The sequence below is a fragment of the Leptodactylus fuscus genome, chromosome 1 (assembly GCF_031893055.1).
Source record: "Leptodactylus fuscus isolate aLepFus1 chromosome 1, aLepFus1.hap2, whole genome shotgun sequence".
NCBI classification, from domain to species: Eukaryota; Metazoa; Chordata; class Amphibia; order Anura; family Leptodactylidae; genus Leptodactylus; species Leptodactylus fuscus.
This window is the reverse complement of record NC_134265.1, coordinates 11,273,385-11,287,302: the sequence shown is the minus strand read 5'-3', so window position 1 is coordinate 11,287,302 and position 13,918 is coordinate 11,273,385. Positions and strand designations below refer to the sequence as shown.

General features: G+C 45.2%; 2 protein-coding genes and 1 pseudogene across 2 annotated transcripts in view; 2 read left to right on the top strand and 1 right to left on the bottom strand.

Annotated features, from left to right (window-relative positions):
- Positions 1 to 6,819, top strand: part of LOC142184611 (uncharacterized) — a 58,716-nt pseudogene extending 51,897 nt beyond the window's left edge.
- Positions 1 to 13,918, top strand: part of LOC142190702 (gastrula zinc finger protein XlCGF66.1-like) — a 403,831-nt gene that overhangs the window by 98,056 nt on the left and 291,857 nt on the right. The window lies entirely within an intron of this gene.
- The window catches only part of LOC142184020 (uncharacterized), a 193,594-nt gene that overhangs the window by 62,474 nt on the left and 117,202 nt on the right, over positions 1 to 13,918 (bottom strand). The window lies entirely within an intron of this gene.

Here is a 13,918-nt window from a genome sequence, read left to right as displayed (position 1 = left end):
GTCACCGCTCTAAGGAAAAAGGAAGCCGATAACTTGCACCAGTGTAATCAAGCAGCAATATGTACCAAAGTATAGTAACCTGCTGTGCAACATTATTAATTACAAAAGTAGCCCCAAAAAGGCCTAAAATGTAACTTTTAACAAATGATAAAATTCTAAAATCACCAAACTAAACAAAAAACACTGAATAAACAAGGGATATACCCAGAACTGTGACCCGATATATTCAGCTCACTCAGGCTCCACATCTCACCATCTACTACAGCTCAGAACGTGAGACTCCCATCATTTTATAGACAATCATCTTGGCTATTTAGCATATGATTAGTTATGCAGATTCTTCTCATGTAACTGCTTTGTTACTGTTTTGCTCCTCTTGTATACTACAAAGTACAACCTGTTCTCACATTCCCTAATAACTCAGGGTCTTATAAGTTTGATTCCAAAGTGAAAGGTCACTGGTTCAAATCAAATATCAGCCATGGAGAAGATTTTCAGTGAAAAGAGAAATAACATCATCCAGCTCATCGATAGCGGTCTCTGGGCCAAGAAAGTTGCCAAACTGCATCATGTAAGTGTCATGACTGTGGGAAGAATACAAAATGATGTCCGTCCATTCATTGCAAAGCCCAGAGGTGAACGTTCAGGCAAAATATCAGAGTCAGTAAGTCGGCTCACCACAAGATCTATCAGTTGTGGCGCGACAAACATGGCAGTGCAGGTGGCTCGTAAGCTTCATAATAGTGAGATCACAAACGTGCATTACACAAGTCTGGAATGTTTGCCCAAAAGATGAGGAAGCCTTAAAATCAATATGGTCATAAAAATCACGCAGTAAATGCACTAAAAATTTGTATCCCCTCCCACCTTACCTGCCACTTTTTTTGCACCAATAACTGTGCAGGGGAGGTGGGACAGGAACTACGACAACGTAGGCATTGAAAAAAAATAGGAAAAAGCCATTGGCTGCCGAAATCAGGTGACCTCAGATTTATAAGAATAGTGTCAGCCATATTCGTCTCAGTTGCGGTTTGGAGAGATAGGGAGAGACATCTGCTGAGGGTCAGAGAGAATTGTAGGTTCTGTTAGGCAGGAAAACTGAGCAATAACAGCTCTTTTCAGAGCTAAACTTCAGGAAGAGGAGATATACACCTCCAGTATATAAACTCAACCTTCCAAAATTTCACAAAAGCACTTTTTAGGGCTAAAATTCCCAAACACTGGTATATAGTATATACCTGTCCCATAGGGGTAAGCAGAAACCTGTATACTCACATAGGGTATATAGGATACCATATACGCTCAATCCATCTGTCCTCGGTATATACCCAAAAAAAAACGTAAGTGGTATACAGCAAATCTGTCAGTCCATATACGCTCAATCGAGCTTTCTTCGGTGTATACCCCATTAAATTAGCATTTATATACATCTCAAAATGCGTAAGGATAACGCAAAGGGACGAGGACGTGGCCAGGGGCATGGAAATGGAGCTGGGGAGCAAGGTTGTGGTCAAGCTACAGTGCTTCCCATGCCTACTTCTCTGGGGCAGCAAGCATTGCGCTTCTCCACAGTCCCTGGCTTGATGGCCACATTAAGTAGGGTGCAGGGTACCACACAAATCAGGCCCGAGCACCAGGAAGAGGTGTTACAATGGCTGGCGGATAATGCTTCCAGCACATTCTCCAACAGCCAGTCAGCCTCTACCTCAACTCCTCCTCCTACCCAACAGTCTGGTCCTCCTTCCTCCCAACATGCCCAATCTTTCCAGCAGAGTAATCGCACCTTTCCCACCTCCCAGGAGCTGTTTTCGGGTCCCTTAACTGTCCCTCTCTCTATCCCACCACTTCCCGAATCCCAGGAGCTACCAGACAAGTTTCTGTGTCCTGATGCCCAAACACTGGAGCATCCACCATCTCCTGTTGATTTTGTTGTTGTTGACCAGCAACCTGCCCTCAGTGATGATGACGAGATACAGTTGCCATCAGGGCAGACTGTAGCCATGTGCGGTGTGCAGGAGGAGGAACCGAGTGAGGAATTGGAAGAGGAGGTGGTGGACGATGACACCGACCCAACCTGGACAGGGGGATGTCAAGCGGGGAAAGCAGTGTAGATGTGGAGGGAAGTGCAGCACCAAAGAAGGTGGCTAGAGGCGGAGGCATGTCCAGAGGCAGAGGACAACTGCTTCACAGAAGCCAGGCCAATGCCAGCAAGGCCCAAGATGTTCCCTCTTCTAGCCACTCGAGAAAAACTCCCCCATTGAGGCCACGGTCTTCGATGGTGTGTAGATTTTTCAATGTATGCACGGAGGACAAATATAGTGTGGTTTGCACACTGCAACTCGAAACTGATTAGGGGCTCTGAAAAGATCAACCTTACGAACTCTGCCATGTGCCATCATTTGGAATGCAAGCACTGGGCTCAGTGGGAGAGAGCAAATGCAGGACAATCGTCGTCCAGTGTTGCCGCCACTGCCTCTCCCACTGTTTTTAGTGCTGGCACTGCAGTCCAGATCACCAACCAGGACACCTCCACGTCTGCCTCTGCCACTTTGGGGACTTCTCCCTCATCCTTCCCTTTTCTTGCCTCTGCTCCTTCTCTTGCACCATCATGCGCCTCTTCCCAGCAACCCAGACGTTTGAGCGCAAGCAAAAGTATAGCGTTACCCATCCACATGCAAAAGCCTTAAAATGGTCACATCTCCAAACTCCTGGCCCAGGAGATGTTGCCGTTCTGGCTTGTGGAGACTCCGGCCTTCCGTGACCTGATGGCAACTGCGGCACCTCATTATGCCGTCACTACTTCTCCTGGTATGCCGTCCCCGCCTTGTACCAGCACGTGTCACCTAACATCAGGCGGGTCTTTAGTTCCGCGCTTTGCACAAAGGTCCACTTGACCACCAACGCGTGGACAAGTGCATGCAGACAGGGACGCTACATTTTACTGGGTGAATGTAGTTGAGGCTGGGTACTGGGGCGGCCTACCTCGTCTCCCCGCCCAACATTCCTGGCAGGAGCGCTGAATCACCACTCTCCTCATCATCATCCTTCTCCACCATTAAATTGACCCCAGCTACGAGCTGGAAAAGTTGCAGCACTGGCGTGGGGAGACGTCAGCAGGCCGTACTGAAGCTCATCAGCTTGGGGGACAGACAGCACACTACCTCCGAGGTGAGGGATGCCATCTTTGATGAGACGGCAATGTGGTTTTGCGCTGTTACACCTGGGCCCAGGCATGGTTGCGTGTGATAACGGCCGGAACCTGGTAGCGGCTCTTGCCAGCCTCCAACACGATCCATGCCTGACCCATGTTTTCAACTTAGTGGTGCAACGGTTTCTAAAAACGTACTCCAATGTACACGAGCTACTGGTGAAAGTGTGGCGCTTTCGCAAGTTTACAGTAGCCGCTGCTAGCCTCAAAACACTCCAGCAATACCTACATCTGCCAGAACACCGGCTAATGTGCAACGTCCCCACACGCTGGAACTCGACATACCACAGGTTGAGCAGAGTGTGTGAGCAGCAGAGACCGTTGATGGAGTACCATCTCCAAAACCCAAGGGTTCCTCAGAGTCAGCTCCCGCAGTTTCTACACCATGAGTGGCCATGGATGGCAGACTTATGCGAGATACTACGCGTCTTTGAGGAGTCCACCAAGAGGGTCTACTGTGACCACGCACTAGTGAGTCTAACCATTCCACTCCTGTGTGTGATGCGAGAATCCCTCATCGCCATCAGAGATAACGCATTGCACACTGAGGAGTTGGGGAAAGGAGCAGACCCATCACAGCACGATAGTCCGTGCACAATCCTGTCCGCTTCACAGCGTATAATGATGGAGGAAGAGGAGGAGGATGACGAAGTGGCAGATGATATCATTGTCACACAGGAGGCTAGCGGGGAAGTTAAGTGCATTCCATTGCTGCAGTGCGGATCAGGCGAAAGGGAGGAGGAGCAAGAGGAGGAAATGGTGGTGACCATTCCGGTGGGGGCAGCGAAGTCATGCCAAGTAATACTTTGGCACATGGCTGAATTCATGTTGGGGTGCTTTTCAAGTGACAAACGCATTGTCAAAATCATGGAGAGCAACCAATACTGAATTTTTGTAATCCTCGACCCCCGGTATAAAAATAACATCTTGATTTTTTATTCCAGTAGAGGGGAGGGCCAATTGCATAAATGATTGCCACAAGCAAATGGTGCATAATATGATGGAAATGTTTCCATCAACTCTCGTTGGCGGCAGAGAGGAGAGTTCCTCCAAGAGGCTAACAACTGCCATCCGGTCCACACCCACCAGGGGCACACATCTCCAAGGTCTGGGACACGTTAATGGCACCCCCTCGCAAAACTACCGCCACTGAGGGGCCAAATGTCACCAGAAGAGACAAGTATTGGTGCATGTTGCGGGAGTACCTGGCCGACCACAGCCCTGTCCTCTCTGATCCCTCTGCGCTCTATACTTATTGGGTCTCCAAGTTGGATTTGTGGCTGGAACTTGCGCTTTACTCCTTGGAGGTCCTTTCCTGCCCTGCTGCCAGTGTGCTATTGGAAAGGGTCTTCAGTGCAGCCGGTGGCATCATCACCGATAAGCGCTGACCGGCTGACTTTCATCAAAATGAACAGCCACTGGATTGACCCATCATTTACATGTCCACCACTGTCAAGCAACCCAACATGAATTTCCATGTGTGTGCTCATCCTCTACAAATCCTCCTCATCATCCTCCTCCACCATCAGCGTTGCACAATTCTGCTCCTACTAGGCTCAATCCACCCTGATTCCCCCAAACTCTGCTGGTTAGAGGCTCAATCCACCCTGATTCTCCCAAACTCTGCTGGTTGGAGGCTCCACTCCAACCAAAGGGTCAAAAACTAAGCTAGTTAGAGGATCCACTCCAACCAAAGGGCCAAAAACTTTCCCAAAAGCAGTCTTTATTGCAGCAGACAAGCTTAAAGGTACAGGTAGTACTGCTCAGCAGTTCAGCATGTCCAAAACAAACATATGAAAATAAAGAACTACGCCTGTCCGGCGGCTTACTAAATGAGTTATTTCCTCACTAACCAGGGGGGTCAGCCTACTGCTGACCTCCTAACAAACAAGATTCACAAGGAAACAAGGGGTACACATACCTGGCCCTTTAACAGCGTTCTTTTTGGCAGAGCTTTCCCAGACTGGTTGAGTGTGTGTTTCAGTCTCTCTCTCCTCTCTCTCACTAACCAGCCCACCTGTGCTGGTGTGTTCCCAAGACTGAAATGGATTGCCCTGCAGGACTGACCCGAACTTTACTCCAGTCCGGGACCTACAAGCTAAACGCCTGTGCATACTGCAACAGTCTTCGGGAAAAATAGCGGTTCTCCCACACTATACCTCTCTCCACTTCACACTGGTTAGAGGCTCAATCCACTCAAAGGGCCTAACAGTGTGCAGGATGAAGGCTCAACTCACCATAAGGGCCTAATTAGATGCTTCCCCTGCTGTCCCAGTTGCATTCCAGAGGTGTTGTCATCATTTGCTGAGATGACTCTCCTTAGTCGAATAGTGGTTTCCCCTGAAAGTAACATTTTTTTCCCCATAGACTATAATAGGATTCAATATTCGTTCCAATAGTTGAATATTGAGGGTCTATTCGAATCGAATACTTCACTCGCTCATCTCTACTTATAAGGTTATGTAATTTAATAATAGTAACATCAGTTTTCTTCTTGTCAGATGACTGTACCAGGAGCTCAGAGGGACATCTGATATCTACAGAATATAAAGCAGAGGATCATGGTATGACACAAGATCCATATGAAGAACATTATATTACCCCTGATTTACCCTTAACCTCTCAGAAGAAAGATCTCTCTTCTAATTTAACACAGTCTGTTAAGCAAAATAAAAGATGCAGAAGCGGTGTTATACATCAGAGAATTCTCACAGGTGAGAAGCCATATTCATGTTCAGAATATGAGAAATGTTTTAGTAAGAAATCAAATCTTGTTGCACATCAAAGATCTCACACAGGAGAGAAGCTATATTCATGTTCGGAATGTGGGAAATGTTTTATTTCTAAATCAAAACTTGTTGAACATCAAAGAACTCACACAGGGGAGAAGCCATTTTCATGTTCAGAATGTGGAAAATGTTTTGCTCAGAAACCACATCTTGTTAGACATCAAAGTACTCACACAGGGGAGAAACCATTTTCATGTTCAGAATGTGGGAAACGTTTTACTACTAAATCAAATCTTGTTGAACATCAAAGAACTCACACAGGGCAGAAGCCATTTTCATGTTCAGAATGTCAAAAATGTTTTATTTCTAAATCAAATCTTGTTAAACATCAAAGAACTCACACAGGGGAGAAGCCTGTTTCATGTTCAGAATGTGGGAAATGTTTTGCTCAGAAATCAGAACTTGTTACACATCGAAGAACTCACACTGGGGAGAAGCCATATTCATGTTCAGAATGTGGAAAATGTTTTATTTCTAAATCAAATCTTGTTAAACATCAAAGAACTCACACAGGGGAGAAGCCATATTCATGTTCAGAATGTGGAAAATGTTTTACTCAGAAATCACAACTTGCTGCACATCAAAGAACTCACACAGGGGAGAAGCCAGTTTTATGTTCAGAATGTGGAAAATGTTTTGCTCAGAAATCACATCTTGTTGCACATCAAAGAACTCACACAGGGGACAAGCCATTTTAATATACACATGAAAAGTATGTTAAACCAAAAGTCATCTCCAACTGCACATCTAAGAACTTACACTAAAAAAAAACAAAAAACAAAAAACATTTTTCTTTCCTGATTGTTTTACCTCCAATTCATTTCTTAAATCTTAGAGAGCTCACCTCGGGTTCTTTTGTCTCAAACTCATTGACAATTTGAATAAAATATTTGAATTGGAATTACACCTGCATGTCTGTGACAGTCCTTTATTCCTGGCAGGCCTGGGGTGACAAGAGGTATTTTTGTGGCCTATTCTTCTATTCATTTTTTCTAATTCAAAGTTTTGATTTTCAACAAAAATAAAAGAACAAGGATGAAACAGGACGGTACAAAAGTCATCCCAAGTACAGCATAGTATCCAGGTAACAACAGGAGCAAGAACCTCGAGCGGCAGCTTCAGGGTAGAGGGAGAAGAAGGGAAAAGGGGGAAGAGGGACAGAGAAGAGCATAGAGGAAAGAAGGAGAAGAGAGAGAGGAAGGAAGTAGAATGAATATCTTAGTGAGTAAGATGGTAACCGACTGAAGGAGGAGAGAAGGAAAAAACAAGGTATCAGGAAAAGGGGTGGGGAGGGGGCTGAAATTTAAAAAAAAAAACAAACAAAAAACTCTGGGCTAAGGCCCAGAAGTTTGTATAGTCCAAGCCTTCTAACGGTAGGAGCAGTACATCTCTATGTCTATCGAGGCATAGGCACATGAGTGGGATACAGACAGGTAATAAATCTGTATCTGTAAGAATCATTGTGCCACGGTCTAGTCCCAAGAAGTGTCTGTGACTCTTCAGTATGTTGGAACTCTAACCAGTAGCACCAGGTTTTATTGAAGATTTCAACAGTGTCGTGCAGGAAAGAAGTGTGAGGTTCTCCACGCTCATAAGCTTATTGACCTTCAGAATCCAGAATTGCTTCCAGAATTGCGGAATGCAGTCCCGGCCCACAGGGAGCAAAAATGAAAGTATAGAATTCCATAAGTGCTTCCTGGAGACTAGTAATGATGGAAGAGCAATAGAGTGGGACCCAAATCATCAGAGGTATCAGTAACCTGATGTCAGCGGGTTGAACACCTTTTAAGAGATGGGGTCCAAGGTCTGGGCCAAGTTTCTTGTAATAGGCAAGAGCTAATCTGTCCGGACCAGGGGCCTTCATCGTAGCCATAAGTTTCTTATACTATTTTAAAACCTTCCCCATATCCATCTAAACTGCTATGTACTGCTTTGAGAAATTCCCCCCTCTTAACCACGTCTGGACCACCCTTTGGGCATATACGTCCAGAAGGTGGTGTCCTTGTTCTGCAAGGAAGTATCGGTACGTTTATTACCTTCCCAGCCTTCTCGATTGCTGTGTATACACATGTGGCCACCCTCTGATCTGGTGTTCATGTGATCTGCCGGGATCACTGTGTTACAAGAGTTGCTGGGTACTACAGGACTGAGATCAGCACTATTAGTCTTAAAACAATGTGTAGCGTGTATTTCTCCTGGAACTGGGGCTAAAAGTACCAGTCCCTGTTACAGGGGAAATCAGTCTCCAATATAAAAATTAAAAAAAAAAGTGATGAGATGTCCCCAAAGGTTTATTATGACCTTGTAGAGACACAATGTAAAAAAAAAAAAAAAAAATCGAAACGACAGGTCAGGAGGAGTAGCTGGAGGGATGGTTGGCAGTAGTGCAGAGCTGTGTGTGTGTGACAGGAGGAGTAGTTGGAGGGATTGTTGGGTGTAGCAGAGCTGAGTTCTGCTTCATCTCCGGTGTCCGGAGTAGCCAAGCTGAGCGCACGGCTAGCTCTGCTTCATCTTGCCATAGGAATGCGTTGATTGGCTGAATGCCATACAGAGGACAGCATTCGGCCAATCAACGCTGGTCAATGCATTCCTATAGGAAAAAGACAGCTCCGGCATATCGCAACACAGTCAGCTGTGCTGCATCGGACTGCTACATCGGAGATGAAGCAGAGCTGGGCGTGTGCTCTGCTTTGCTGCATCTCCGGAGTAGTTGAGCTGAGTGCACGGCCTGATGTAGCAGTGCTGGCCGATGTAGCAGTCCGATTCAGCAGACCTGAGTGTGTAGCAACCCCCTCCCCCCCATTGGTGTCTGCTTATCTGCACAGCTGCAGCTCCCTGTTCTTCTTGGTCCGGTCCTCTGTCCGGTCTTCAGAGCGCCCTGCCCCCCTCTCCCCCGCCTCCCTAGACTAGTATTGTAGAGATGCAGGGAATAGGCGGGGCTTGGTGCGGCTGGAGAGTGTGGGCAGGGAGACGTGAGTGCATCACTCACGTCTCCCCTCCCAGTACCTGCCTACACTCTCCTAAGCCCCGCCTTCTCTATAATACTAGCACATTTCACAATCCGATAACCTTTATAGTTACAGAGCATACCTTGAGACCTTGTTGAGTTACAGCAATCATGCTCTAGAATCACAATTTACAGCAGGCCTGTTCTATAAAGATACCACAGGGCACCATCACACCCGTACTTTTGATGGGGAAAATTTGGGGTTTATCAAAAGAGCGCGAGCAGCCGCACGCTCTAGACCTGTAGAACTTTTAGGCCCCATTTTTGCTGATATTTTTAACCCTAGAACGCATACGTGGGGCCTCGCAGGCCTGCCAGGTTACTTGTTTTCTATTTTCTGTAAAAGTACTTTAGTTTGAATTTTGAAACTCTCGGTATTCCACAGGTATATAGTTGTTAGTAATTTCTAGTTATTCATATATTTTTATGTTACAGATATTTCGGTATAACAATCTTTTTTTGGGACTACCCCATATTCATGCACCAGGGGCCTTTTAGGCCTGTACTAGGTTTACATGTGATACTCAGTCTTTTTGTCTGTATTGTTGCTGGGGAAGAATTTTTATGACTCTGCTATTGCTGGGAAGAGTGTGGGGGGAGGGGGCACCAGGGGCCTTTTAGGCCTGTACTAGGTGTACATGTGATACTCAGTCTTTTTGTCTGTATTGTTGCTGGGGAAGAACTTTTATGACTCTGCTATTGCTGGGAAGAGTGGGGGGGAGGGGGCTCCCCCCTCCCCCCACACTCTTCCCAGCAATAGCAGAGTCATAAAAGTTCTTCCCCAGCCACAATACAGACAAAAAGACTGAGTATCACATGTACACCTAGTACAGGCCTAAAAGGCCCCTGGTGCGTGAATATGGGGTAGTCCCAAAAAAAAAATTGTTATACCTGTAACATAAAAATATATGAACTGGAAATTACTAACAACTATATACCTGAGGAATACCTAGAGTTTCAAAAATCTAACTAAAGTAATTTTACAGAAAATAGAAAACAAGTAACCTGGCAGGCCTGCGAGGCCCCAGGTATGCATCCACCAGCCTTAGCTGGGGTCACCAGGAGGTCACATCCATTACGGAATCCCGTCCTGGCGGACCCCAGCGCTAGTGGGAATGCATCCTTACTTTGCAATAAACTTTGAAAAGTATTTTTTTTTAGTTATTCCATGATAATTGTAAACAGGCCTAAAAGGCCCCAGGTGCGTGAATGTGTAGATTTCTAGGGTTAATCAACCCCAGTTGCTACTTAATGGTCTGGATCTGAAGATAAAACTATCCAGGAATAAGGACGCATTCTGTCTCATGTCAGCTGATGCTGAACCGTACAAAATACAAATGCAGTAAGCGGCATTGTATGTAAAACGTGTTCAGGTCTCTCCAGCTGTCAGAGTAGGCCACAGTCAGGCCCTTCTAACAAATCCTGCCCAGTACAGTATTGATAAGGTCTCTCTGAAACTCTACAGTATACCTCAAGGCACCTGGGTCGCAAATCATGAAAACCTATTCCTAGGACAAATCCCCAAAACTGTAATATTGGGGTTTGTAGACAATGAAGCGTTTTCAGGTACCCCTGCAAAAAACCCTTTATGCTTTGATCATTTCAATATTTCCCTAGCTTCACTTTATTATGCCGGACATTAAGTACCTTTGCGGCCGTTTCAACCCGATTTTGCCTCTGAGCTGGCTGTAAGAGAGTATATGGCTCTTGTGCACATCACTGGCAAACAGAAATCCTATCGTGAAAGAATTCCTGCATTATTTGCTTTTGATCTAACACCTGACCAGGAACCCGGTGGTCATTTCTCACTCATTAAAACGGGTAACCTGCGTGCTGAAATAAGATTCCAATGCCTCATACGCTAAACATGATTGTATACGTTGTGAACTCTGACATTCTTCAAATTTCCCATAAACGTGAAGTGATTTTTTTTCATGACATTAGATTAATAAATTAAATAAATCTAAAAACCTGAAATCTGAATTTTCAAGAAAAATTAGAACCGGCTATCAAAAGAAAAATTGTGTGCCTACTACCGATGATGAATACTTTACAGATTACAAATATTCTGAATTCAGATCCCTACAACCGGAGAATACTTTCGGGCGTGTTCCCTTGTGACTTCTTACCGCAAAACAGAATACAAGACTACCCTGCCGCATTTGTTGTCAATACCGATGATTCCACTGGATCTTAATTGTACTATGTGATGGGGAAAAGGCTATATTCTTTGATAGTTACGGAATTGTGCCATCAAACGTTGTATTTCCTAAAGAATTAATTATCTGAAACGTTGCGGTGTGTGCACAAAACAATTCGCTCGTATATAATTAAGTGTGTAGATCGTCTTCGTTTGATTAAATTTATTGTGTTTGACATTCTGTAATTTTAAAAATTACAGTGTGTTTGTGACTTACTTGAAATCACAGGATTGAACAATCAGCTATATGTCTTCAGCATATTGGGCTGTATTTCAGTATCTGTAAAGTTTCCTGCTCATTACGAGAATCGGATACTCAAGCCATTATCAAAATGTAAAATCAGCTGTGGATCGGCTAAAAAAGGGGAAATACATGTTTTAAACACTCAGGGGTGAACCTGCCCCTTTCGCCGCCCGAGGCGAAGTACAGAAAGCCACCCACCCCCCCCCCGCGTGGAGGGGGCAGAGCGGGGACGTGGCTTAGCGGAGGGGGCGTGGTGAATCGAAGGGGGCGGGGCTTAGCGCCGTTCGACGGCAGAGAGCAGGCCAGGAGACTGCCTGAGCGTGAGGGGAGGCTGCTGGAGCAGCGCTGCTCCAGTGGCCTCCCCAAACCACCGCTCCGTGCTAAGCCAGTCCAGTCCTTGTCCTGGACTGGCTTAGGTTAGCAAAAATGCCGCCCTCCCTGAGGCCCTGCCATAGCGCCGCCTGAAGCGCTCGCTTCAGGTCGCCTCATGGGAGGTGCGGCACTGTAAACACTATTGGCAAAAATAAGTCTATTGGCACATAAGGTCACCATAGGTGTCTGAAACTGGTTTCTAGATGATACATCAGGAAGAACAAATTTTAGTTTTCATTTTAGCTTTTTCCCTCATCACCCTCATCAACTAATCCACTATTACAGCAAGCGTGGTTAACATTGTAATAATATCTATTGTGCTTTTTGGTATTCTGAATAAAAGTATTTTTTTAAAAATAAATGCTGTGTGTTTGTGGTTTTGTTGTTCAGACGTGCCATTTGGTCATGTCGGCCATGTTCGGACATGTCAGGACATGTTTTGGTACGTAGTTTTGGTACGTAGTTGTCTTAAGTGTTTTGTAGACATGACTCGCGACACCACGCTGAGAAGCTGAATAGCATGGATTGGGCATATCAGCAGTAATAAAGGTATATTATTTTATCTTAAATAACCTATAGACACTATGCGCTGAAATGAATGATATTCCTTTCTATCAAAAAAATATTTATGCCAGAGCAAAAATAAAATCAGGTCAACCTATATTACAACAGCTAAAGAATAGCTATTAATATACTCCTGATAGAACATGAATCAGGAGGAATGGAGAAATCGTATATTAAAAGGGGCATGGTATCATCATAAAATGGAGGGCGTGGAGACAGAAGAATAATTATATAAAAGAGGCGGGGTATCATAATAATTGGGATGTGGTGACATCAAAATAATCATATAAAAGGAGGCGTGGTCATATAATAAAAGGGCGTGGGGATGTCATAAAAGGGGCAGGGCACCTGTCACTTTTTAGTTTGACGAGAAGTGGGTCTGTATCACTACTGTTGTCATCAAGTCCAGTCTAATGGTAAAGACTAGAGATGAGTGAGTAGTTAAATATTCGATTCGTTTCGAGTAGCCCTTCAATATTCAACTACTCGAATCGAATATCGAATCCTATTATACTCTTTGGGTGAAAAATGCTTGTTTCAGGGGTAGGCAACATTCGATCAGATTGAACTTACCAAGTCCACAAGTGAGGGTCGGGCTGGATTCTCCAACAAATCTTCTCCGCGCAGCGTCCCCTTGGCGTCTTCTGGCTCTGAATTCACTCTGCTAGGCATCGGGCCTGGGCAGAGCCGACTGCGCATGCCCGCACTACAAGAAAATGGCCGCTTACAGTCAAAGCGGCCATTTTCTTGTAGCGCGGGCATGCGCAGTCGGCTCTGCCCAGGCCCGATGCCTGGCAGAGTGAATTCAGAGCCAGAAGACGCCGAGGGGACGCTGCGCGGAGAAGACTGCTAAAGGTAGAAGAAGAACCAGCGTTGATTGGCCGACTGTATAGCAATCGGCCAATCAACGCTGGTTCTGCATCGAATTTTTCCATTCGAATAGCGAGTGGTACCGTAGTATTCGATCGAATACTTACTCGATCGAATACTGCTCGCTCATCTCTAGTAAAGACTGATAACTAATAATAATGAAAGACTGTGACAGTTACATATTCAAGAAGAGAAAGAAAAGATCTGATGTGTAAATGTTCTAATGAACACCTTGAAGGAACATTAACAACCTATATACATAAGCTTATTCCAAGGATTGGGTTTATTTGATTTTCATTATTAATTAAATTTGGAAATATTCATAAGTTGATGAGTGGACGGAGTTATTATAAAGTTTGGTTTCATCAAAATTCTTATCAAATCCTATCAACTGCAAAACTTCAATAAAAGTTTGTATTGTTGTGAATGATGGTATAACCCAGGGGTCGGCAACCCCTCGCACAAGTGCCACTCTTGGCACTCAAGGCTTATTTTGCTTGCACGACAAGCAGCACAGGATCTTCATGAATTAAATGCTCTGCTAGAGCTGAGGTATCGGACACTCCCCCCTTCTCTTGCTGCTCTCTCTTCCCACCAATGAGATAGGGTGAGGAACTCCCAGAAGGCGGAGCTCATCACTGTACAGAACAAGGACCCTGCCTGC